We start from the raw sequence: 24728 nt of genomic DNA on the forward strand, positions 1-24728 counted from the left end.
AGACTGTGGAGAGCCTGGGTTCAAATCCTTCTTCTGTGAGGCTCTGAACCTATATCCCACCACAATCTCTCTGCTAATGTATGGCAGGGAAAGGAGGAAGAAAGAACATATCTCCTGCACTTTCCATTTATTGTTGACTGACAATTCTGTAGAGTTATAAAGCCTCAATCAGTGAGATACAGGGTTCTTCTCACACTGTCTCACTGTGCCCTAAGCGGAACAGCTCTCATTTAATAGATGCTTCACCACAAAATCATGAGTCATCTGCAGTTTTGAACTTTTCTGGGATCAAGTCCCTTCAGATGGTTGAGGAATCTGCTCCAGCACCTATGTAAACTGGTGCTCTACTAAGCTAGTGAGTGAACAAGAGAGAAATCCTCTGCTAGATGACTTGACAAATTGGGTCTGAAAATAGTGTTGAGGCAGAATAGTCCACGATTTTTGCCTTGGGTGCACAGAGGGATTGGGTGTTGTAGACTTCTTTTATTCTTCATTAAGATAAACATTTTCAAAAATGTGCTTGTTCAACCTTGCTCCCACTGTGTGCATGGGAGGGAGATAACTGAAAGTGGGGAGCGTTGCTTGGATCCTGCAAGTGGCTGAGGTCCAGTGGGGTTGGAGGCTTTCTTCCTCCTTTTGGAAATGCAAAGCAACCCTGCACCTCCCCTGCACTTGCAGAAGGATCGTGACAGCCCAAAGCACAGCGGCTTTGTAATTGCTGCATACACTTCGATCGGATTTACGTGGCAAGGGTTTGGTAGCAGGGGCCTGCAGGGATGGCGTCTGTGAGAACAGTCCAGACAACAGCCAGCTCCAGATAGCTCCAAAAGGGCCCCGGCGCTTGCCAGAGCTGAGCCAATAAGCGATGTTGTTTGCACCTCTGGGAGAGCAGATGTAAGCAGGGGGAAATACTGCTGCACAACAGAAGCTGGAAGAGCAAGGAGTGAGAAGCAGCCCTGCAGCCCCCAAGGTGAGTGCAGCAGGAGGCAGGAGGTGCTCCAGGCTCACAGCAGCAGTTCCCCTGCGGGCTGTGCAGGGAGAGGCCCCTGGTGGAGCAGGCTGTCCCCCTGCACCCATGGGTCCCCCATGGAGCAGATCTCCACGCTGCTGCCCCCCTGTGGGTGGAGGAGCCCCCGGTGGAGCAGGTGGCTGTGGCCTGGAGGAGGCTGCGGCCTGTGGAGAGCCCCCGCAGGAGCAGGCCCCGGGCCGCAGCTGCAGCCATGGAGAGGAGCCCCCGCAGGAGCAGGGGGGCTGGGGGGAGCTGCCGCCCAGCCGTGGGGGACCCGTGCTGGAGCAGTTTGCTCCTGGGGGATGGATGGATGGATGGATGGAGCCCGTGGGACGGAGCCGTGTGGGAGCAGTGCTTGAGGAGCTGCTGCCTGTGGGCAGCCCGTGTGGGATCAGCTGGGGAAGGACGGCATCCCATGGGAGGGACCCCACGGGGAGCAGGGGCAGGGAGGGACCCTGAGGGTCACTCTGCTGAGTCTGCTTTGCCTGTCACGATACTTGTTGAGCCATCGCCCTGTCCTTATCTCAGCCCTGGAGCCCTTTGCATCGTATTTTCTCCCCCTTTCCCTTTGAGGAGGGGGAGTGAGAGAGCGGCCGTAGTGGAACTCGGCTGCCCACCCGCTTTGAACCACCGCAGTTGCAAAGTCCTGGGAAAGATTTCTTTCAAGAAATTAAACAAGGTGTTTAACAAAGAAATGCAGAGTTTCCTTTTGAAGGCTTCCTGGAGAATTGGGCTTCTTTCCTATTCCCAGCTCAGAGGAAGGGAATTGTTGATTTCACCTTCTTTTTTCTGACATGGAAATCAAAGGTGAACTGCTCTACAAGGACGGGCAACGTCTCAGAATCAAGCTCTTTTGCTCTGTAGTCCTTTCTCAAGGAAAAGATTGATCACACACCTTCCACAGATGTAGGGGAGCAGGGAATAATGTTTGAACTACTCTAATTCAAGTCAGTTTGGGCATAGTGGTACTTCCCTAGCTGTTTCTGAGACAGACGCATTAGCAACAGAGAGTGTTGTGCCGTCACTGGGAGGCGCCTGCGGTGATGACTTCAGAAACAGAACTGAATTGTGTCACCACAGCACTTTGGCAACAGCTGCCTCTGTGCACGTTTAGCTGGGAGGCACAGAGAAGGGTGCTGGATGCGATGAAACCACGTGAGGATTTGTGGATCTCCCCTTGAGGTGCACAGAGAGGGACCATGCCCTTCTGTAAGTGTTTTGATGCTTGGCTGAGGAAAAAAATGTGGTTTTGTTGTGAATGCTTCATTGTAGTATTCTGTAGTTTGTGTCAAGTTCTTACAGAAGCCTCAAGGTTGGTACTTTGCTCAATGATGGAGCTGCACAGAGTGAGAACAGACCCAATGTACGGGTGAGGGCCTCTGCACGTTCTCTTCTTCCTACAGACGATCAACAAATAAGGGGAGACAGAGAAGAGTGTGCTGTGGTCCTCCCATAGACCGCAAGTACTAAAGCATAAACAAGAGGCTTAAGAGTCCCCCTGTCATGTTAAAATTCAGGCAGCAATGGACTTCCTCACACGGGCTGGCCTGTCGACTAGTGTCTCAGGCTGTGGCGTATGAAGATGCACTCCATCTGCTTTCAGGGTAGCAATGGCAGTGGGCAAGCTGCCTGACCTTAACATTTGTCATTTCATTTCTCACCTGAGTTTTGGTGGTTCTCCACGATTCATTCTTGGTCTAGAAAAAAAAAAAAAAAAAAAAAAAAAAGTGAATTTGGATCAAAATAAAAGGATAAAAGGATTTCCTTTCCATTAATTACATGTTCTTACCTTTGTAACAGATTTGGTTATTGACTTAGAAGGCAAATATCTGGCCAGACTGCAAGACTTGTGCTCGCAGCGTGGGACAGCTCTCGTAAAGGTGATTCAGGGCAGTTTCTGGAAAACAAGACATCAGATCTCCCAAACAGCTTTCTTTGTGCTAATGTAGGAAGGGTGAGTAAGTGTAAAGGTAAGAGCCCAGATACCGTAAGCAGCAGAAAGTGTGAAGGAAACTTCCTTCTGGCTGATACAGCTCCATATCTAGTTGTCAAGTATGAAGAGAGCAGTGCTAAGTTTCTTGGGGAGAGGAAAACAAAGAGGCTGGGAGAGTGTACAAAGAAAAAAATGGGATGAGCTATTTCAGGAAATCCTAGGAACTGGAAATAGAGATTGGAAGAGTGCTTTAAGCCAAGACAGACATGTTTTAAAACTAAAACCTAAGAGTTGAATGAACCAAGAAATGAATCCCTTTTGATTATGCAGTTGTGTCCAGTGTTATCTTGGGAAATATGGTTTCCACATAAAACGTATCTGGGGCTTGAAGTTCTCCTAAGGCCCTTCTCTGTGTATTCCCTACTGTTTGGTAAGCGCTGAGGTCACACTGCAGACAGCAGCACGTCCCCTCCCCACTACTTAGCTGTCTGTTCTCACAACACGTCTAGGAACAGAATGGCTTGGACACAACTGCGCCTAGGACCGAGTTCATTCAAGCTGCTGGATGAGGTAAAAGCTCTGGACAAGCGAAGGGGAGGGAGGGATGGGTGGACATACAATATGATCACTTTAATCTCATTTCTCTAAGAATCCTGGCTGAGAAAACAAAACAAAACAGAATCAAAAAGAACAGAACAGAACAGAACAGAACAAATGAAGCAAGCAGCTAGCTTGCTGGAGACATTGTCTGGGAAGCAGTGAAAACACTTGCAAACAAAAACACGTCAAAGGACTAACTCTTTGAGCTTAATTCTAATCCAACAGCATAACCTCAAAGTCCTGTTTCTGTTCGTAACAGGCTGGTCCAGTAACATGTCCCATTGGATGACTTTGCAGCATAGATGTCAGGAATGCAGCTTGGGATCCCCTCCTTCTACTCAGAGTTCACTTTGAAGGGATGAGCAAGTAATTCTTCCTGGGTTGACGGAAATCTAAAGTCTGTTTTCTAACACTCTTGCAGACGCTTCTCTGTCCATCGGCCTGTCCTGCCAACTCTGGTGTGAGTGTGAAGTTGTGGCAAGAGGGATTTCCCATTCCTATTTGACCTGATGGACACCAGCTTTCCTCGGAAATGGCTGACGTTGCTGAGGAGGCAGCAGTATCAAAGCCCTTGCTGATGAAGGTACAACCAGCTGGGGAGGCTTTGGCATTTCTGCACAACGCTGCTCCCTGACTGTCACTCCAGACTCAGATTCGGAAAGAAGCAAAGCAAGCTAGAGGAAAACTGGATGTCCTGGTAATTTTCTTTTTCTTTTATTTCTTCATTCTTCACTTGTAAGAAAATCTAAATCTTAACCCTTTGTTTGAAAACACGGCTTTATGGAAATGCTTATGGGTGTGCTCCTTCACCTTGTGTGGAACCTGCTTCACCTCGCTTCAGCTATAGGACACCTATGCTCCAATTTATGCTTCCCATGATAAAGCGGTGTTCTTTCGGTGTTCTTTTCTGTGATGCTTGCAGGCGAGGTTGAAAAGAGTTGTCAGTAGGATTCTTCGTTTCCTTTGCAGTATCCAAAGCTCCGTATTACCGTGGATCTTCTCCTCTGATCTGGAAAGCTTCACAGGCCAAAAGAGAATTGAGATGAAGAAGGAAATAGAGAATGCTGACCAATATTGCCAAGTACCACCTGTAAGTTTTGTGAAAGAATCCGGTGCATTTCTGTAGTGGTAGAAAGTTCATAAAATCATCGTCGTGCACTTGAAGGCAAGCAATGCTGTAAAAATGAAGAATGCAAGGCCCTGCTTAAGGACAATCTTCAGGCTGCTTCTAGATCAACAGCTTATTTGCTTCTTCCACAACCTCATCTCCGCTTGCTTAGAAGTTGTGAAGGTCGGAAGCACACTCCGTCTTTTTCATCCCCTCTGTGTATCTTTTCCCTGACAGCAACTTCTGTCTTGGCTCTTCACATCCAGCCAGAGCAGTTGCTTTGCCTCCGCAACCTGCAGGCTGACCTCTCGTGTGTACCTGTGCTGGACTGAGGGTAATGCTTGTAACGCACACAGATGCTGCATTCACTGTGACTTTTAGAAAAGAGAGCAAGAAGCTAACCTGCACAGCAGACTCTTAGGTTTCTGTCTCTCTCTCTCTCTCTCTCTCTCTATCTGCATATATATTTCAGTACTTATTTACTTCTTTAAAGATACCTTAAATAGAATAGATACTTTAAGAAAGCTTACTTGTTCTTCCCCTTTCCTTGTTTTTAACGTTTGCTTTTCTAACCAATCCTTAATGTTACAACATGGGATTGATGCAGTACTCAGTCCTTAGAAGTTCTCAAAGCACATCAGTGATTTCTCTATTTCTCAACCTTTCCATCTTCATTGAGATCTCTCATCTGAATTTAGGTAGGAGGTGAAGAAGAACACTGCAAGCAGCTGAAGCCGTATCAGACACATGCTTCTGCTAGGAAGTCATTCCGAGTGATTCCACGGTGTACTTTAGACAGGTTTGCTCTGGTCCTCTGGACTCAGCATCCCCAAGGGATATTTCAAAGCTCTCGGAAGGACCCGTCATTATCTCTGACACTGCAGCCTCCAGTAGGAAGGGGTAGATATTCCTTGCCCTTGTGCAAAGGAACTACTCAGTTAGCTGTTTCTAACCCAAATCTCGTTGTTGTCTTCTATTGACAGACACCACCCGGCTAGCCAAGCTAAACCACTGAAAATGGAAGGAGTGGGACATCTTGCAAAGCCTGCTGCTGCTTCTAAGCAGAAGTGCGCTGTAGGTGGGGACACAGCAAGAGGAAACGTCCAGGCCACGGTGGAACTGCAAGGCACCTGTCTGAGCCACACAACGAAGTCAGCGATTCCCAGTTGGAGACTGTTGCTCGACCAGTGACACAGCAGCTGGAGCGCTTCTGGTTGCTGCTGATGGGTTCCCGTGAATCAGCCAGGGACAGGAGCTATGAGAACGACTGAAGCGATTTGAAGTTACCCGAAAGAAAGAAGAGAGGAGAGAAGAAGACAAGAGGGGAGGGAAGGGGAGGGAATAAAAGGAAGGGAGGGGAGGGGAGGGGAGGGCAGGGGGAGGGTAGGATAGGATAGGATAGGATAGGATAGGATAGGATAGGATAGGATAGGATAGGATAGGATAGGATAGGATAGGATAGGATAGGATAGGATAGGATAGGATAGGATAGGGTGGGGTAGGGTAGGGTAGGGTAGGGTAGGGTAGGGTAGGGTAGGGTAGGGTAGGGTAGGGTAGGGTAGGGTAGGGTAGGGTAGGGTAGGGTAGGGTAGGGTAGGGTAGGGTAGGGTAGGGTAGTGTAGCGTGTTAGAGGGGAGGGGAGCATAGGAGAGTATAGGGTAGTGTAGGGGATCGGAGTTTAGGGGAGTGTAGGGTAGGATACGGGAGGGGAGTGTAGGAGAGTGTAGGGGAGGGGGGCATAGGGTAATGTAGGGTAGTGTAGCGAACGGGAGTTTAGGGTAGGATAGGGGAGGGGAGTGTAGGAGTGTGTAGGGTAGTATAGGGGAGGGGAGTGTAGCAGAGTATAGGGACAGGGAGAATAGGGGAGGGGGTGTAGGGGAGGGGAGGAGACGGGAGGGGAGGGGAGGGGATGGGGGGGAGGAAAGGGGAGGCAAAATTGGGGAGATAATCAAAAGAGGGTAGGGGAGGGGAGGGGAGGGGAGGGGAGGGGAGGGGAGGGGAGGGGAGGGGAGGGGAGGGGAGGGGAGGGGAGGGGAGGGGAGGGGAGGGGAGGGGAGGGGAGGGGAGTGCTACCATAAATAAAATTGCCAAATACATGACACCTCCGAGTTGACTAGGGCTGAACTACTGAAAAAGAATAGAAAATCTATAAATAAGAGTGAGAGATGGTGAATACCTAACCATCTCTTAAAAGCAGGATTTTAAGAGAATAAGTAATTGATAAATGGAGTTAAGATCGGAGGGAAAAAAGTCCACTGTTGCAATCAATAGAGTTAAGAAGTTTTTCAAGTACATTAGGAACAAAAATTAGAGTAATGACACAGATCTGATACGGGATGGGTATTGCTTCAGTGAGAAATGATGGAAAAAAACACAACACAACACATGCGTATGTGTTGTTGGGTATTTGTAAAAAAGCAAACAAACAAAAAAAAAACAGGTTAATGAAAACTGAATGCTCAATTAGATGATGTTTTTGTTGTCATTGGTATGGAATTGTGGGCTTTACAACACAATATGTGTTATATATATATATTATATATGTTTTATATATGTTTTATATATGTTTTAATAAAATAAGGAAATGATATTTTTTTTCTACGTTTGTGGTTTCCAAACTGTAGTTAATAAACATTAAACAAGATGCAATAGGATCTCGTTAACTCTTTTGTTTGAAAAAACAGTGGCCCTGATCGAGAGGTACAAGTGAGAGGAGACAATATTCAGTATTTCTCTATGTTGTCATTTATTGGTGAAGATGAAAGTCTGCAGTTCACGTTCATTACACTAGCATGACAACATGACCACAAGGGGGACTGTCTGGTAGTGAAAAGGAACTTCAGCATGGATTAAAAATCTTTGCCTTTCTTTATTCTGAACTGTTTTTCTTATGGCTGCTAGAGAGAGATTCTCTGCCTTAGAAATAAAACTGCCCAGGCTGTTCTGATAAACCTGTAGGGTTAAGGCACTTCTACCAAAACAGATTTCAAAAGGCAAGAAGTCAAAAAGCAACAATTCAGTAATCTGTGTACGCTTCTATATTAAGTTTTAAGATCACCTGGTTTATATTTAGTTCACACAAATTAACCAAACATAGCAGCATACAACCTAAGAAAAGCTTAAGAAATTTATTAGATGCACAGATAAAGTGCTGTAACAGAGAAACTTGTGTAAATCTATTCTAAAATAAATAAGGTACAGTTAAACCACCTTTGACTCGTTTTAACTCGGAAAGAAATAACCTAAGTTTTAATCATTTGAATTTTAAGGTCAAGGCGAAATATACCATAACTATAACAGTGGTTGTGATCTGTATCAACTATTTGAGGCTCCTGTTCCTCTTGAGGTCTCCCAGAAACAGGAAGGCTATTGCAAAATGTGTCCATTAGACATAGTTCCTTTTACAGAAACATTTTTGTAATAAAGTCTGGTTGCTCAAATACATGTTAAAATATTTAACAAGGAAACAATTTTCTCCTGATCCAGTCAATCTTTTAAACAAGACAATGTATTTTTCCTATGACGCAGCCCACAGGAGGGAACAGAAGTAAACATCCTCCTGAACTGAAGACTGTTTTGCTTGAAGAACTAAACTATTGCATTATTATATGAGAGCAAGAAATATCCATTTGGGTCATCCCTTTCTCCAAACATGGTGCCCAGTGATACATGTATTTTTGCCTTAATCTCAAAGGCCCGTTTGTCTCCAGGTAAAGTACGTTAAAAAGAGATTCCCTTTAAGCATCTTATCAAAAGATCTCTTACTGCCTTTCCACCCGGGGAAGCTTGTGTGTTAGACTGCCCTTGGAGTTTTGGATGCTACTAGATTTCTGTGCTCTGTTATCCATAATTTCAGGCACTTCGGGGCTAACATGGCTGTTTAAGTCAATGCAATAATATTACCAATATATTCAACACTCAGAAGAGTCACCACAGTTTCCTTCACACACTCAGGATTTCAAATTCTTCTTCCAATTCAAATAGCTTGTCAGTAGATTCAATGAGTTCTGTAAAAAAAGATAAAGAAAAAAATGCTTCTAAAGACATGCCTGATTTTGTTCACTTAAAAAAAAAAAAACTTTGAAAGACGCATTCCAGAAAAGTACTTTGTAAGAGTGAAAAAAAAAAATCTGTGCTAGCAATTGTATGGCTTGTTTGGATACATGCCTGCTATATATTGCTTGACACTCACAAAGGATAGTTATTCTACCTGTGATTATTCTTTTATTTGCTAACGAGGAACATAACATTGCACAATTAGGCTTTTAATCGGTGCCTTACCTGCTCCTGTGGTTGTCACTTCTGGTTTTGTTGGAGGTATGAAAGGAGGCCAGTGTGGCGGGTGCTTCTGGACCAGCTCAAACATCCGTAGACTCTGCTGCTTTAGAATCTCCTGAGGACAGAATGCTTTCATTTTAAAAGCTGGCTCGGGGGACGCTTCAAACACAAAACGTGTCTGCTTAATTGAAAGTGTTTTTTAATTACGCATGTCCATCAGGAAAAAAAAGTCTTTATACAGACATACTGTGAAATCCAAGCACCATGGTCTCTGTAATACATCCCTAGTTAAAACACATCTGGAAGACAGATCTCTTGAACTGTACTACAAATTATCAGTCTTATCATCTTTTGATATCAGCTTTGATATCTGCAAACCTGTAATTTTGTTTACACGTAGCAAGCACACTAGGAATGTACAATATTTTCTGCTTTTTAAAAGAAAGTTGCTTGCATAGAACTCTCCTCAAGTTTTCTGTTGATCAATAGCACAAAAGACAGATCTATCAGCTCCTCCAAAGGGGAAAAAAAAAAAAAAAACGCATCAGATTTTGAAGGACAGGTTTTGGTCAGGAAAAAAGGTGTTCCTGAAGCCAAACGCTATTCCTCTTCAAAGAGAAGTTACCTTCTGTCCTGTATTTCAGTTATTTACAAACTGTTTTCCTTAGATGATTTTTTTTTTTTTAAATAAATGCCCTTAGAGGTTGATGGTACTTTACATTCAGACGTCTGGTGCTTAGCTTAACAGCTGCATGCAGAAACATCCTCAAGTCTGTTTCCTGTGGCAGCCAGCACCTTCTGTTCTCCCTAGATCAGCAGGAGCTAGAGGCCTGCAGCACTTACAGAATCAGATCTTTAAGATAGCAGGGACTAACAGTCATAATTAGAACACGCAATCTACTATGTCAAACAATAAAAAAGGATCAGGAAGCAAATCATTGATACATCACTACAATATGGCAGTTAAACCTTAGTCATTTAGTGAGAATTAGAAGTTAAAAGCAAGTGTCACCCAGTAACACCTTCAAGTGTGGATGTTTACACCCATTTTCCAACTGGCAGGGTTTGTGGCTGGTAAAGTGCTGAACAATTTCCAATTAGCAATTCAGTAGTATTGCCTTACCCTGATGCTTTAATGCATTCTTCTCCATGGCTCATACAATTTGTATACAAAGGAAAATGCAAAGGAAAATTTTACAAAAAACAGACAATAAAAACCAGACTTTATAAAGAACAAATCGAGATGCTAAGTTCCCACTCTTACCTTTTGTACAAGACTACACCGGTTATCAAAATCACATTCTTCTTTGCAAAAGAAGCCCTTAGGGGAAAAAACAAACACACAGAGTTTTACCTTTGCAGATGGTAGGTATGTGGTACCAGCAGGTAAGGCGGTTTGACCTCTGATACAGTAATGCCCTGTATGATCAGTAGATATAAGACTCCAAACATGTGGCAGCTCTAGGGAGAGAACCCACGGGGAGAACAAGGCCCTGCAAACCCCTAACGAAATAGTCAAGCAAAAAATAGCAGCAGCTCCTGTGTGCTCCTCCATGGAGCGCCACCCAGTTCCTACAGTCCAGGTATCAGCAGAAGCTGAAAACTTGTAGATGATGGACCACCTAAGGAACATTTCCATTCTGGTATCTATACTGAAAATATTTGCTCTTCATTATGATTTTGTCTGTCTCGTTGCATCATGCCACATTTTGCACAGTTACGTAGTTAAGTATTAAAACAAAACAAAACAAAAAAACTTTCTAAAAAGCAGCAGTATTAAAAAACAGGTATGTGAATGAATGACAGATACCGGTATCTTTACAGATTGTTTAAAGCTTTAGAAACACATCCCACTGGTGACAACTGCCAATCACCCAATCACAGGATACTGGCATGGGATCAGATCCAATTTTTTCAAATACCACAGTACCCCCATGACATTTTGGGTGAATTACAAATAATACATTTGTATTTGTAATTTGGGGTGAAATACAATAATTCCACTTAAACATTTTCAACTTATGATAGAAAGTAAGTTTAAGTAACTTGTCTAGAGGTGACCAAACATAAAGTAGTGATAGAATAAAACACATAAACCTGTTTCAGTTCCTTGCTCTGACCATTATAATGCCTCTTGAAAGAAGTAAAAGCTGCTCAGTAAAGAAAACAAAGCGAGCTCCTACAGTACAGACAGCTCCCCACTTGCCCTAAGATTCTCCATGTAGTTATGTACAAACTACTATGTGTTGATCACAGAAGACAGCTTTGTGATCTTGGTTCTGTTCAAGGAGATGCATTGCTGCCCTTACCAATGTAGAGAGACATTACTTTGAGATAAAGTACATGCATTCAAGATTTCCTGACACTTACTAAAGCTACTGAAGGGTCCAAATTCATGATCTTCATTCTATGTGGGGCTTCCTGGCAGTGGAAACTCTCATCGTCAACCGTGCCATTTTCTTCTGAATCTACAAAGCTTTGAGTGGTGTGAGGGTCCAGATAGATCAGCTCATTGCCTGGATGGGTAAAAGCCGTATGTTAAAAATAAGCAAGTGACATTAATAAGCACTTGGTCCAGAACTGTAAAATAGAAATTAGATTGCCATCGCAGTCAGTATAATCTAGACTTTCCAGCTAGGGATTCTTTAAGAGAATCGGAAGGTTTAGACACAGCGTTTCCCACAGGGTATTTAGTATAACTTCCTATTGTCACCTATTACTGTAATTTTTTGGTTGGTTATGTTCTATCTTTGTCACATACTTTTATTTTTCCATGTGAGATCCAGTACTTTTTTTTTTTTTTTTTTTTTTAAATCTCAAGTGTTGTAAACACTAACATTTGACAGATTAAAAGGTACAGGATGTTCACAGATGCAATCTGTAATCCCATTAGGCATTCATTCAGAAATTGGAACAAAAAAGCCTAACTAAAACAGGTTAGGTTTTACAAAAGGACAAAATAGGGTTGCAAAATTTTGGCCCAAAGTGGGGTGAAATCTGAAGGAATGCATTTTAAATTAATTAGAGCAATACTTAATAACAGAAGGTATGCAAAAGGTGAAAAAGATACTGCTATCAGAAACAGTTTTGAAATACAAGAAAATAAAAGTGACATTTGACCAATACACTTGTCAAATGCTATCAGCTATTCTCAGTATGTTGCTCTTGTTGATGTCATCACTTATTTTTACACCTAGCTTTGCTGTTAACTTTCTGCTCCTGTTAAGGATCATCTCATACTGTTTCTAAACTCTTTTAGATATGCTTCTTCATTTATTTTATTCTATTCTCATCTTTCTTTACTTCTAGAGGTTCACGCTTAGACCCCTTACTATTTCCCCTTCAAAAAATGTTCTCTTTTGATCATCTGCACATTTGGAATAAGTTTCTTTTTTCCTTACCTAAAAATCCTATGAAATAATAGGCATTATTTGGTTTCCCTCCTAATGCTCCCAAAGACTGTGGCATCTTAAAGCATTCCTAGGAGTTCAAAAGGAATAAAGGAAATTGTCATTCATTTCTTTACTGACATCACAGATACCCAAACTTATTTGACAGTAACAAGCAATGAATTGAAAGAAAACCTTACTTTAAATGCATCAATATATACGGGATTTATGTGATTTATCCCTAGTCGTAGAGGTATAATAAGCAAGAGGGCTTTCCAGCCTGTGCAGAGTCCTCCTGCCTTCTTGCTTCGGCCAAGAGCACTTCTGTGCAAATGTGCACTGCTGTGGGACGCGCTGCTGCTCTGAGGAGGGGACCAGCACATTTTTTCTGCGGGAATAAAACTAGAAATCAGTCAACGCACAGAGGAACACCAAGCAGATCTTCCTCTCAGTAGTGAATTAAGCTAGTTTGCCAGGGATCTTTATAGGGCACCCAAGACAAAACGAGCCGGGCATGGCAATTACAGCTATTTAGTAGAAGTAATTCTAGCAGACAGTATGTGCTGGCACGTCCAAGTGAGACGTTAGATCAATGATTGGGGGATGACAATTTAAGACTGCAGTGACATGTCCTATTAATGTTATTAATAGTGTCAAGCTTTGCCTATAAAACGCCAGAGAAATGAAATGGCAGCAATGATGACAGTAGAAATTCTTCAAGGAGCTCTTCACATCCAGTGATGTGAGCACGAAGTTGGCATCAGGGATCAAAAAACCACAACTGAGTTTGTATGTCCTTCTTCCCTCTTCTTACCCTTGCAAGACAAACCCATGGCCCCCCAAGTATTTGTTCATGTTTAGATACATGCTGGCAAATGGAGTCAAATCAGAAACTGTTACCAGAAAACTGATGAGGTGTCACTTCCTGATGTCGTCAATGACCACCGTATTGCCCATAGATACATAAACTGCTAATGAATTCCATTCATCAAATAAAGCAAGCTTCCTAGAAAACATTAAGGTACTAATTAATATAAACTAGTTGGATCAAAAGGGTAGCTTTACACTCAGAACCATTTATTTATTCTTTTTTTCTTAAGAAAAAACATCCTTTCTGCATTTTTTAAAGTCTCCATGTAAGAAAAAGAAAACTTTAAACATTAAATGTTTAATATCTTTAGAAAAATAGGTACTGAGTGGTACCAGGAAAAACATATGCGCTGCACCATGTGCAAACTGTTTTGTCTTACTGCTAAGTGCAGTGACAGTAACAGTTCAACTACATCAAGTTTATTACTTTTTATTGCACTCGACAGTCTCTGCAATGGGTTCTTGCCCAATTGTGTCTTTTCTCATCTGGAAAAGAAAAAAATTCCTATGCCAGTTTTGCAGATTACTTTTTGCTTAAGAAATTCCACTGAATTCAGTGGAATTACTTCTGCCTGAGCCTGCGTGCACAGCAGAAATGGGGCGTTAAAAGCTAAATCAGCTAAGGGTTTGGGGCACCAAAACTTCAGTGGGAGACAGCAGCACACAGTTTTATGTCCACTTCTGCAAAATCCAAACCTTTGCGGAAGGGAGCTACACTCTTAAGCTGCACTGGCAGAATTAGCTGTTTCAAATAAGCCAGAAAGAAATGGGGGTGAGCGTTTCACCATGAAAAACTTGGCCATGAAAGATCTGGAGTCCAGGGCATGCTTCAGCTCCCCTCCCTCTTCAGATCATGTGCCTGTTCCAGGGTGTCAAAGACTTGCTGCTGAGCTCGCAGGACCTGTAGCCTAGCCCCTGCCTGAGGTAAGACACCTCCACGTACCCCTGGAGAACTGAGCAGCCTCAGTTCCTTTCAGTGTGGCTCCCAGACTATGAGGAGCTGCCCATCTTTATCCAGTAGCCTTGCTGGCAGAACTGCTGCTCAGAAAGGGAGGAATTGCAGCTCAGTTCCCTCCTCAGCCGAGATGGCTTCTCTCTGATGTTTCACACCACCACTCCGACCTACACGGTGGCACTCTCGACCTGCCAGAGCTGTGCCACTGTGCAGAAAGGAATATACATCTGTGGTGTGACTGGTGAGGGCATGCAGACGGCATAGCAGGAGACTTTCCTGCAGTTTCTTCTCCTCAGGCTCTTCCTTTATTAAAATTTAGAGGTCACCCATTCCCAACTCAGTACCTGCACACCGAGCTGTGGCATGACATTCCATGCTGCACTTGTAAATAGATGGCAAGTACATTCCTGACTGTGGGACAGGGGGAGATGCAGCCTTCAAAACTCTGCCTGGGCCTTCTCTTGGCTGCCCCAGGGGAGTACGTTCTGAATGAGACTGGTATGATCTCACTTACTTTAGTACTTGAGCAACTGTATTTGGTCCAAACCATTCTCCAATTGACTTCCCCTCTCCAACACCCACCTGTGCTGTTTTCATAGTGAAAAAAAGACACACGTACACAAAATCAAAGAAAAATGAGACCATAAAGAATGTGGGAACAATATACAGTAAATACTGTGACTGTCAAACATTCTAGAGTAACTGCAATCTGTATTTAGCAATAACAATTATTTTCTCAATCTATGCTCTTTTCAAAACTTAGGGAGTGCCAGTTTCTTTAATAAACAAAAGGCTTCTAAACTACAATGAGAATTACAAGTTAACAAATGTTAGTGCCCTTTATTACAAATTACAGCAATAAGCTACAAGACTGTCTATTCTAACATTACTGACTCTGGTACCCAAGGCTTACAGAGTTTATCAAGAGCTACATTCTAGTACATGGCTTTATTTAGGTCTCAGGGAATGTTTCTGTACTACTAGTCTTTGCGCCCATCTGCATACCTTTTTATTTTTGTATAAGCATACACCTTGTCTTCACATCCACTTTTTAAAATTATGAATTAACATACTGCAAATTAGTGATTCAACACAGTAGAAATTTCAGTGGAAAAAACCTGAAAGTTTATGTTTGTTCTTACCCATCTGGTGGATTGAATAACAGCAAGCCTTCCTGTCGAGAAAGCATCGTAGGATTCTGTGATATTCTTCTGGTTGTTTTTTGTGTTTTTCCCATTGCCAATCTGAAGGGAAAAATTGATATAGAATAAAAAATGGTGACGTTTTCATTACACTGATCAAATGTCTAGACAGCAGAAAGCTTTATAATGAGATGTTAAAAGACATTTCAATTCATCTCGAATATTTACATTTTGTGTAGAGCTCCTAGAATTCCAAGCTTGTTATTTATCATCAAGCTGCCCTTTATCATCATAGGCTAGATTGTAAAAACAGGGAAAATAAAACAAAACAAAAACATCAACTGCAAACATATTCTGACGGATCATGCTGCGTGTTGATAGCCATTCCAGTATCTCTGAGCTTCCAAGATTATTTAAAAGTACAGGCTGTGTTTAGACCTTGTTGGATTTCTAAGCACCCATTAAATAACAACATAAGATCCATACAGAAAGTCCAAACACTCCACTGGCAGCATCCTGGGATGTGACATGCATGCTTAAGAGCTTGCACCAGGGGGGTTTGGACCTCGTGCTGCTGACAAGTGAGGAGTGAAGAGAAGGGTAAGAGCACTGTCCCACGGTGGCAGGTTTTCCCTTGGCCTCAACTTGGGTGTTACACTAAAAGGTTTATAAAATAATGGCGACAGGATTCCCCATTTGTTCTCCTTCTATGCCTATTTCTCTGCTTCAGGCTGGGATGATTTCACCCAGCTGAATATGAATTGATTCATTAGGAACTGTTACCAGGGCATCAAAGAAAGTCTCACTAATAAATTCAGGGTTTGTGCTTTTAATGGAGTACTTACGAAGAAGCGTCTGCAGACAATACCGAAGTTCCCTCAGGACCAGCACTCACCTCTCCCTAAGTGTCTGCAGATCAGTGCTTGGGCCAGCATCATCTGCCCGCATCGCAGCATACATCCCCAGCCAGCGTCCGACGAAGGACCCGTGCCTCCTGTTAGGAAAGTTCATCACAATCAGTGCAGGCTTTCAACTGGGTGCAGCACCACAGAGGACATTTCAGAGTGCTAGAAAACAGATAGGGCTGCTGAAGCCTCCATGAACTGTCCTACAGATAAAAGGCACACAGCAAGACTTCGGTTCCATGCTGTTGGTCTAATTCTAATCTCTGCATTGCACAAATAAACAAAATTCATTTATTCCTTGTGGAGCTGACTTACTCTTTTCATTCTTCAAGCAGCATTCACAAACCATTTACTGCATGCTATACAACATGATCACCTGTTTACATACAGACATAAATAAACACTGATTTTAATAATCTTCATGTTTGCATAAACAGTTAAAATGATGCTCAAAATGCGCTGATACTCTAGAAATATTTTCCCAGCCTACGATGCCATCACTTATCTTGCTATTTAATTTAGAACAATGCAGCAAATCTGCAGTATACTCACCAATAGGCGAAAACTTTCTTCTATACGTAAACCACGTTAAACCACAGTAAACCACACGTGAACACACCTTGGCTTATTGTCTGACTTTGGCTTATGGTGCGTCTGTTGCTGTGTCCAGCACAGTGCAGCCCCTAAATTGCTACCAAAACTTTGCCACAAACCTCAATCCCCCTGTTAAAAGAGACCCTCTTGTTTGTTGCCCTTCTTTCGACACTCTCTAACAGGTTTATGTCTTTTTCTTATACTGTGGAGCCCAAAACTGCACTCAGTACTCAGTACATGGAATACCAACAGAGACCGCCTGGCATTTTCTCTTCTCTGCAGAAGCTCTGTTGCTAACACTGTCCAGAAATCACCACTGTCACAGACAGTAGTAGCATTCCCTCCTCCCACAGTTTGTTCTTCCCCCCAAGACTTAGACACCACCCAGAAAAAGAAGAATAATAATACAAATAAAATAAAATAAAATAAAATAAAATAAAATAAAATAAAAAAATAAAATAAAATAAAATAAAATAAAATAAAATAAAATAAAATAAAATAAAATAAAATAAAATAAAATAAAATAAAATAAAATAGTCAAAAGCCATCAGGAAGGCAGTGGTGCAGACTGTGGAGAGCCTGGGTTCAAATCCTTCTTCTGTGAGGCTCTGAACCTATATCCCACCACAATCTCTCTGCTAATGTATGGCAGGGAAAGGAGGAAGAAAGAACATATCTCCTGCACTTTCCATTTATTGTTGACTGACAATTCTGTAGAGTTATAAAGCCTCAATCAGTGAGATACAGGGTTCTTCTCACACTGTCTCACTGTGCCCTAAGCAGAACAGCTCTCATTTAATAGATGCTTCACCACAAAATCATGAGTCATCTGCAGTTTTGAACTTTTCTGGGATCAAGTCCCTTCAGATGGTTGAGGAATCTGCTCCAGCACCTATGTAAACTGGTGCTCTACTAAGCTAGTGAGTGAACAAGAGAGAAATCCTCTGCTAGATGACTTGACAAATTGGGTCTGAAAATAGTGTTGAGGCAGAATAGTCCACGATTTTTGCCTTGGGTGCACAGAGGGATTGGGTGTTGTAGACTTCTTTTATTCTTCATTAAGATAAACATTTTCAAAAATGTGCTTGTTCAACCTTGCTCCCACTGTGTGCATGGGAGGGAGATAACTGAAAGTGGGGAGCGTTGCTTGGATCCTGCAAGTGGCTGAGGTCCAGTGGGGTTGGAGGCTTTCTTCCTCCTTTTGGAAATGCAAAGCAACCCTGCACCTCCCCTGCACTTGCAGAAGGATCGTGACAGCCCAAAGCACAGCGGCTTTGTAATTGCTGCATACACTTCGATCGGATTTACGTGGCAAGGGTTTGGTAGCAGGGGCCTGCAGGGATGGCGTCTGTGAGAACAATCCAGACAACAGCCAGCTCCAGATAGCTCCAAAAGGGCCCCGGCGCTTGCCAGAGCTGAGCCAATAAGCGATGTTGTTTGCACCTCTGGGAGAGCAGATGTAAGCAGGGGGAAATACTGCTGCACAACAGAAGCTGGAAGAGCAAGGAGTGAGAAGCAGCCCTGCAGCCCCCAAGGTGAGTGCAGCAGGAGGCAGGAGGTGCTCCAGGCTCACAGCAGCAGTTCCCCTGCGGGCTGTGCAGGGAGAGGCCCCTGGTGGAGCAGGCTGTCCCCCTGCACCCATGGGTCCCCCATGGAGCAGATCTCCACGCTGCTGCCCCCCTGTGGGTGGAGGAGCCCCCGGTGGAGCAGGTGGCTGTGGCCTGGAGGAGGCTGCGGCCTGTGGAGAGCCCCCGCAGGAGCAGGCCCCGGGCCGCAGCTGCAGCCATGGAGAGGAGCCCCCACAGGAGCAGGGGGGCTGGGGGGAGCTGCCGCCCAGCCGTGGGGGACCCGTGCTGGAGCAGTTTGCTCCTGGGGGATGGATGGATGGATGGAGCCCGTGGGACGGAGCCGTGTGGGAGCAGTGCTTGAGGAGCTGCTGCCTGTGGGCAGCCCGTGTGGGATCAGCTGGGGAAGGACGGCATCCCATGGGAGGGACCCCACGGGGAGCAGGGGCAGGGAGGGACCCTGAGGGTCACTCTGCTGAGTCTGCTTTGCCCGTCACGATACTTGTTGAGCCATCGCCCTGTCCTTATCTCAGCCCTGGAGCCCTTTGCATCGTATTTTCTCCCCCTTTCCCTTTGAGGAGGGGGAGTGAGAGAGCGGCCGTGGTGGAACTCGGCTGCCCACCCGCTTCGAACCACCGCAGTTGCAAAGTCCTGGGAAAGATTTCTTTCAAGAAATTAAACGAGGTGTTTAACAAAGAAATGCAGAGTTTCCTTTTGAAAGCTTCCTGGAGAATTGGGCTTCTTTCCTATTCCCAGCTCAGAGGAAGGGAATTGTTGATTTCACCTTCTTTTTTCTGACATGGAAATCAAAGGTGAACTGCTCTACAAGGACGGGCAACGTCTCAGAATCAAGCTCTTTTGCTCTGTAGTCCTTTCTCAAGGAAAAGATTGATCACACACCTTCCACAGATGTAGGGGAGCAGGGAATAATTTGGGAACTACTCTAATTCAAGTCAGTTTGGGCATAGTGGTACTTCCCTAGCTGTTTCTGAGACAGACGCATTAGCAACAGAGAGTGTTGTGCCGTCACTGGGAGGCGCCTGCGGTGATGACTTCAGAAACAGAACTGAATTGTGTCACCACAGCACTTTGGCAACAGCTGCCTCTGTGCACGTTTAGCTGGGAGGCACAGAGAAGGGTGCTGGATGCGATGAAACCACGTGAGGATTTGTGGATCTCCCCTTGAGGTGCACAGAGAGGGACCATGCCCTTCTGTAAGTGTTTTGATGCTTGGCTGAGGAAAAAAATGTGGTTTTGTTGTGAATGCTTCATTGTAGTATTCTGTAGTTTGTGTCAAGTCCTTACAGAAGCCTCAAGGTTGGTACTTTGCTCAATGATGGAGCTGCACAGAGTGAGAACAGACCCAATGTACGGGTGAGGGCCTCTGCACGTTCTCTTCTTCCTACAGACGATCAACAAATAAGGGGAGACAGAGAAGAGTGTGCTGTGGTCCTCCCATAGACCGCAAGTACTAAAGCATAAACAAGAGGCTTAAGAGTCCCCCTGTCATGTTAAAATTCAGGCAGCAATGGACTTCCTCACACGGGCTGGCCTGTCGACTAGTGTCTCAGGCTGTGGCGTATGAAGATGCACTCCATCTGCTTTCAGGGTAGCAATGGCAGTGGGCAAGCTTCCTGACCTTAACATTTGTCATTTCATTTCTCACCTGAGTTTTGGTGGTTCTCCACGATTCATTCTTGGTCTAGAAAAAAAAAAAAAAAAAGTGAATTTGGATCAAAATAAAAGGATAAAAGGATTTCCTTTCCATTAATTACATGTTCTTACCTTTGTAACAGATTTGGTTATTGACTTAGAAGGCAAATATCTGGCCAGACTGCAAGACTTGTGCTCGCAGCGTGGGACAGCTCTCGTAAAGGTGATTCAGGGCAGTTTCTGGAAAACAAGACATCAGATCTCCCAAACAGCTTTCTTTGTGCTAATGTAGGAAGGGTGAGTAAGTGTAAAGGTAAGAGCCCAGATACCGTAAGAAGCAGAAAGTGTGAAGGAAACTTCCTTCTGGCTGATACAGCTCCATATCTAGTTGTCAAGTATGAAGAGAGCAGTGCTAAGTTTCTTGGGGAGAGGAAAACAAAGAGGCTGGGAGAGTGTACAAAGAAAAAAAATGGGATGAGCTATTTCAGGAAATCCTAGGAACTGGAAATAGAGATTGGAAGAGTGCTTTAAGCCAAGACAGACATGTTTTAAAACTAAAACCTAGGAGTTGAATGAACCAAGAAATGAATCCCTTTTGATTATGCAGTTGTGTCCAGTGTTATCTTGGGAAATATGGTTTCCACATAAAACGTATCTGGGGCTTGAAGTTCTCCTAAGGCCCTTCTCTGTGTATTCCCTACTGTTTGGTAAGCGCTGAGGTCACACTGCAGACAGCAGCACGTCCCCTCCCCACTACTTAGCTGTCTGTTCTCACAACACGTCTAGGAACAGAATGGCTTGGACACAACTGCGCCTAGGACCGAGTTCATTCAAGCTGCTGGACGAGGTAAAAGCTCTGGACAAGCGAAGGGGAGGGAGGGATGGGTGGACATACAATATGATCACTTTAATCTCATTTCTCTAAGAATCCTGGCTGAGAAAACAAAACAAAACAGAATCAAAAAGAACAGAACAGAACAGAACAGAACAAATGAAGCAAGCAGCTAGCTTGCTGGAGACATTGTCTGGGAAGCAGTGAAAACACTTGCAAACAAAAACACGTCAAAGGACTAACTCTTTGAGCTTAATTCTAATCCAACAGCATAACCTCAAAGTCCTGTTTCTGTTCGTAACAGGCTGGTCCAGTAACATGTCCCATTGGATGACTTTGCAGCATAGATGTCAGGAATGCAGCTTGGGATCCCCTCCTTCTACTCAGAGTTCACTTTGAAGGGATGAGCAAGTAATTCTTCCTGGGTTGACGGAAATCTAAAGTCTGTTTTCTAACACTCTTGCAGACGCTTCTCTGTCCATCGGCCTGTCCTGCCAACTCTGGTGTGAGTGTGAAGTTGTGGCAAGAGGGATTTCCCATTCCTATTTGACCTGATGGACACCAGCTTTCCTCGGAAATGGCTGATGTTGCTGAGGAGGCAGCAGTATCAAAGCCCTTGCTGATGAAGGTACAACCAGCTGGGGAGGCTTTGGCATTTCTGCACAACGCTGCTCCCTGACTGTCACTCCAGACTCAGATTCGGAAAGAAGCAAAGCAAGCTAGAGGAAAACTGGATGTCCTGGTAATTTTCTTTTTCTTTTATTTCTTCATTCTTCACTTGTAAGAAAATCTAAATCTTAACCCTTTGTTTGAAAACACGGCTTTATGGAAATGCTTATGGGTGTGCTCCTTCACCTTGTGTGGAACCTGCTTCACCTCGCTTCAGCTATAGGACACCTATGCTCCAATTTATGCTTCCCATGATAAAGCGGTGTTCTTTCGGTGTTCTTTTCTGTGATGCTTGCAGGCGAGGTTGAAAAGAGTTGTCAGTAGGATTCTTCGTTTCCTTTGCAGTATCCAAAGCTCCGTATTACCGTGGATCTTCTCCTCTGATCTGGAAAGCTTCACAGGCCAAAAGAGAATTGAGATGAAGAAGGAAATAGAGAATGCTGACCAATATTGCCAAGTACCACCCGTAAGTTTTGTGAAAGAATCCGGTGCATTTCTGTAGTGGTAGAAAGTTCATAAAATCATCGTCGTGCACTTGAAGGCAAGCAATGCTGTAAAAATGAAGAATGCAAGGCCCTGCTTAAGGACAATCTTCAGGCTGCTTCTAGATCAACAGCTTATTTGCTTCTTCCACAACCTCATCTCCGCTTGCTTAGAAGTTGTGAAGGTCGGAAGCACACTCCGTCTTTTTCATCCCCTCTGTGTATCTTTTCCCTGACAGCAACTTCTGTCTTGGCTCTTCACATCCAGCCAGAGCAGTTGCTTTGCCTCCGCAACCTGCAGGCTGACCTCTCGTGTGTACCTGTGCTGGACTGAGGGTAATGCTTGTAACGCACACAGATGCTGCATTCACTGTGACTTTTAGAAAAGAGAGCAAGAAGCTAACCTGCACAGCAGACTCTTAGGTTTCTGTATCTCTCTCTCTCTCTCTCTCTCTCTCTCTATCTGCATATATATTTCAGTACTTATTTACTTCTTTAAAGATACCTTAAATAGAATAGATACTTTAAGAAAGCTTACTTGTTCTTCCCCTTTCCTTGTTTTTAACGTTTGCTTTTCTAACCAATCCTTAATGTTACAACATTGGATTGATGCAGTACTCAGTCCTTAGAAGTTCTCAAAGCACATCAGTGATTTCTCTATTTCTCAACCTTTCCATCTTCATTGAGATCTCTCATCTGAATTTAGGTACGAGGTGAAGAAGAACACTGCAAGCAGCTGAAGCCGTATCAGACACATGCTTCTGCTAGGAAGTCATTCCGAGTGATTCCACGGTGTACTTTAGACAGGTTTGCTCTGGTCCTCTGGACTCAGCATCCCCAAGGGATATTTCAAAGCTCTCGGAAGGACCCGTCATTATCTCTGACACTGCAGCCTCCAGTAGGAAGGGGTAGATATTCCTTGCCCTTGTGCAAAGGAACTACTCAGTTAGCTGTTTCTAACCCAAATCTCGTTGTTGTCTTCTATTGACAGACACCACCCGGCTAGCCAAGCTAAACCACTGAAAATGGAAGGAGTGGGACACCTTGCAAAGCCTGCTGCTGCTTCTAAGCAGAAGTGCGCTGTAGGTGGGGACACAGCAAGAGGAAACGTCCAGGCCACGGTGGAACTGCAAGGCACCTGTCTGAGCCACACAACGAAGTCAGCGATTCCCAGTTGGAGACTGTTGCTCGACCAGTGACACAGCAGCTGGAGCGCTTCTGGTTGCTGCTGATGGGTTCCCGTGAATCAGCCAGGGACAGGAGCTATGAGAACGACTGAAGCGATTTGAAGTTACCCGAAAGAAAGAAGAGAGGAGAGAAGAAGACAAGAGGGGAGGGAAGGGGAGGGAATAAAAGGAAGGGAGGGGAGGGGAGGGGAGGGCAGGGCGAGGGTAGGATAGGATAGGATAGGATAGGATAGGATAGGATAGGATAGGATAGGATAGGATAGGATAGGATAGGATAGGATAGGATAGGATAGGGTGGGGTAGGGTAGGGTAGGGTAGGGTAGGGTAGGGTAGGGTAGGGTAGGGTAGGGTAGGGTAGGGTAGGGTAGGGTAGGGTAGGGTAGGGTAGGGTAGGGTAGGGTAGGGTAGGGTAGTGTAGCGTTTTAGAGGGGAGGGGAGCATAGGAGAGTATAGGGTAGTGTAGGGGATCGGAGTTTAGGGGAGTGTAGAGTAGGATACGGGAGGGGAGTGTAGGAGAGTGTAGGGGAGGGGGGCATAGGGTAATGTAGGGTAGTGTAGCGAACGGGAGTTTAGGGTAGGATAGGGGAGGGGAGTGTAGGAGTGTGTAGGGTAGTATAGGGGAGGGGAGTGTAGCAGAGTATAGGGACAGGGAGCATAGGGGAGGGGGTGTAGGGGAGGGGAGGAGACGGGAGGGGAGGGGAGGGGATGGGGGGGAGTGGAGGGGAGGCAAAATTGGGGAGAGGATCAAAAGAGGGTAGGGGAGGGGAGGGGAGGGGAGGGGAGGGGAGGGGAGGGGAGGGGAGGGGAGGGGAGGGGAGGGGAGGGGAGGGGAGGGGAGGGGAGTGCTACCATAAATAAAATTGCCAAATACATGACACCTCCGAGCTGACTTTTGCTGAACTACTGAAAAAGAAAAGAAAATCTATAAATAAGTGTGAGAGATGGTGAATACCTAACCATCTCTTAAAAGCAGGATTTTAAGAGAATAAGTAATTGATAAATGGAGTTAAGATCGGAGGGAAAAAAGTCCACTGTTGCAATCAATAGAGTTAAGAAGTTTTTCAAGTACATTAGGAACAAAAATTAGAGTAATGACACAGATCTGATACGGGATGGGTATTGCTTCAGTGAGAAATGATGGAAAAAAACACAACAAAACACATGTGTATGTGTTGTTGGGTATTTGTAAAAAAACAAACAAACAAAAAAAAAAACAAACAGGTTAATGAAAACTGCATGCTCAATTAGATGATGTTTTTGTTGTCATTGGTAGGGAATTGTGTGCTTTACAACACAATATGTGTTATATATATATTATATATGTTTTTTATATGTTTTATATATGTTTTAATAAAATAAGGAAATGATATTTTTTTTCTACGTTTGTGGTTTCCAAACTGTAGTTAATAAACATTAAACAAGATGCAATAGGATCTCGTTAACTCTTTTGTTTGAAAAAACAGTGGCCCTGATCAAGAGGTGCAAGTGAGAGGAGACAATATTCAGTATTTCTCTATGTTGTCATTTATTGGTGAAGATGAAAGTCTGCAATTCATG

At 44.1% G+C, this 24728-nt stretch overlaps 3 long non-coding RNA genes across 3 annotated transcripts; 1 reads left to right on the plus strand and 2 right to left on the minus strand.

Annotated features, from left to right (window-relative positions):
• Positions 1 to 8931: 8931 nt before the first annotated feature.
• Positions 8932 to 11440, minus strand: LOC140001013 (uncharacterized). The gene is made up of 3 exons (XR_011806178.1): positions 11299 to 11440; positions 10193 to 10249; positions 8932 to 9043 (listed from the first exon to the last, which is right to left on the minus strand). It is a non-coding gene; the product is annotated as an uncharacterized lncRNA (long non-coding RNA).
• A 1130-nt stretch (positions 11441 to 12570) lies between these two features.
• LOC140001012 (uncharacterized) lies at positions 12571 to 16321 on the minus strand. Its single transcript, XR_011806177.1, has 5 exons — positions 16180 to 16321; positions 15285 to 15386; positions 14657 to 14729; positions 13218 to 13323; positions 12571 to 12705 (listed from the first exon to the last, which is right to left on the minus strand). It is a non-coding gene; the product is annotated as an uncharacterized lncRNA (long non-coding RNA).
• Positions 16322 to 20500: 4179 nt separating this feature from the next.
• LOC140001018 (uncharacterized) lies at positions 20501 to 23284 on the plus strand. The gene is made up of 4 exons (XR_011806194.1): positions 20501 to 20848; positions 21300 to 21575; positions 21848 to 21968; positions 22976 to 23284. It is a non-coding gene; the product is annotated as an uncharacterized lncRNA (long non-coding RNA).
• Positions 23285 to 24728: the final 1444 nt, after the last annotated feature.

Source organism: Anas platyrhynchos, chromosome 36, assembly GCF_047663525.1.
Source record: "Anas platyrhynchos isolate ZD024472 breed Pekin duck chromosome 36, IASCAAS_PekinDuck_T2T, whole genome shotgun sequence".
Taxonomy (NCBI): domain Eukaryota; kingdom Metazoa; phylum Chordata; class Aves; order Anseriformes; family Anatidae; genus Anas; species Anas platyrhynchos.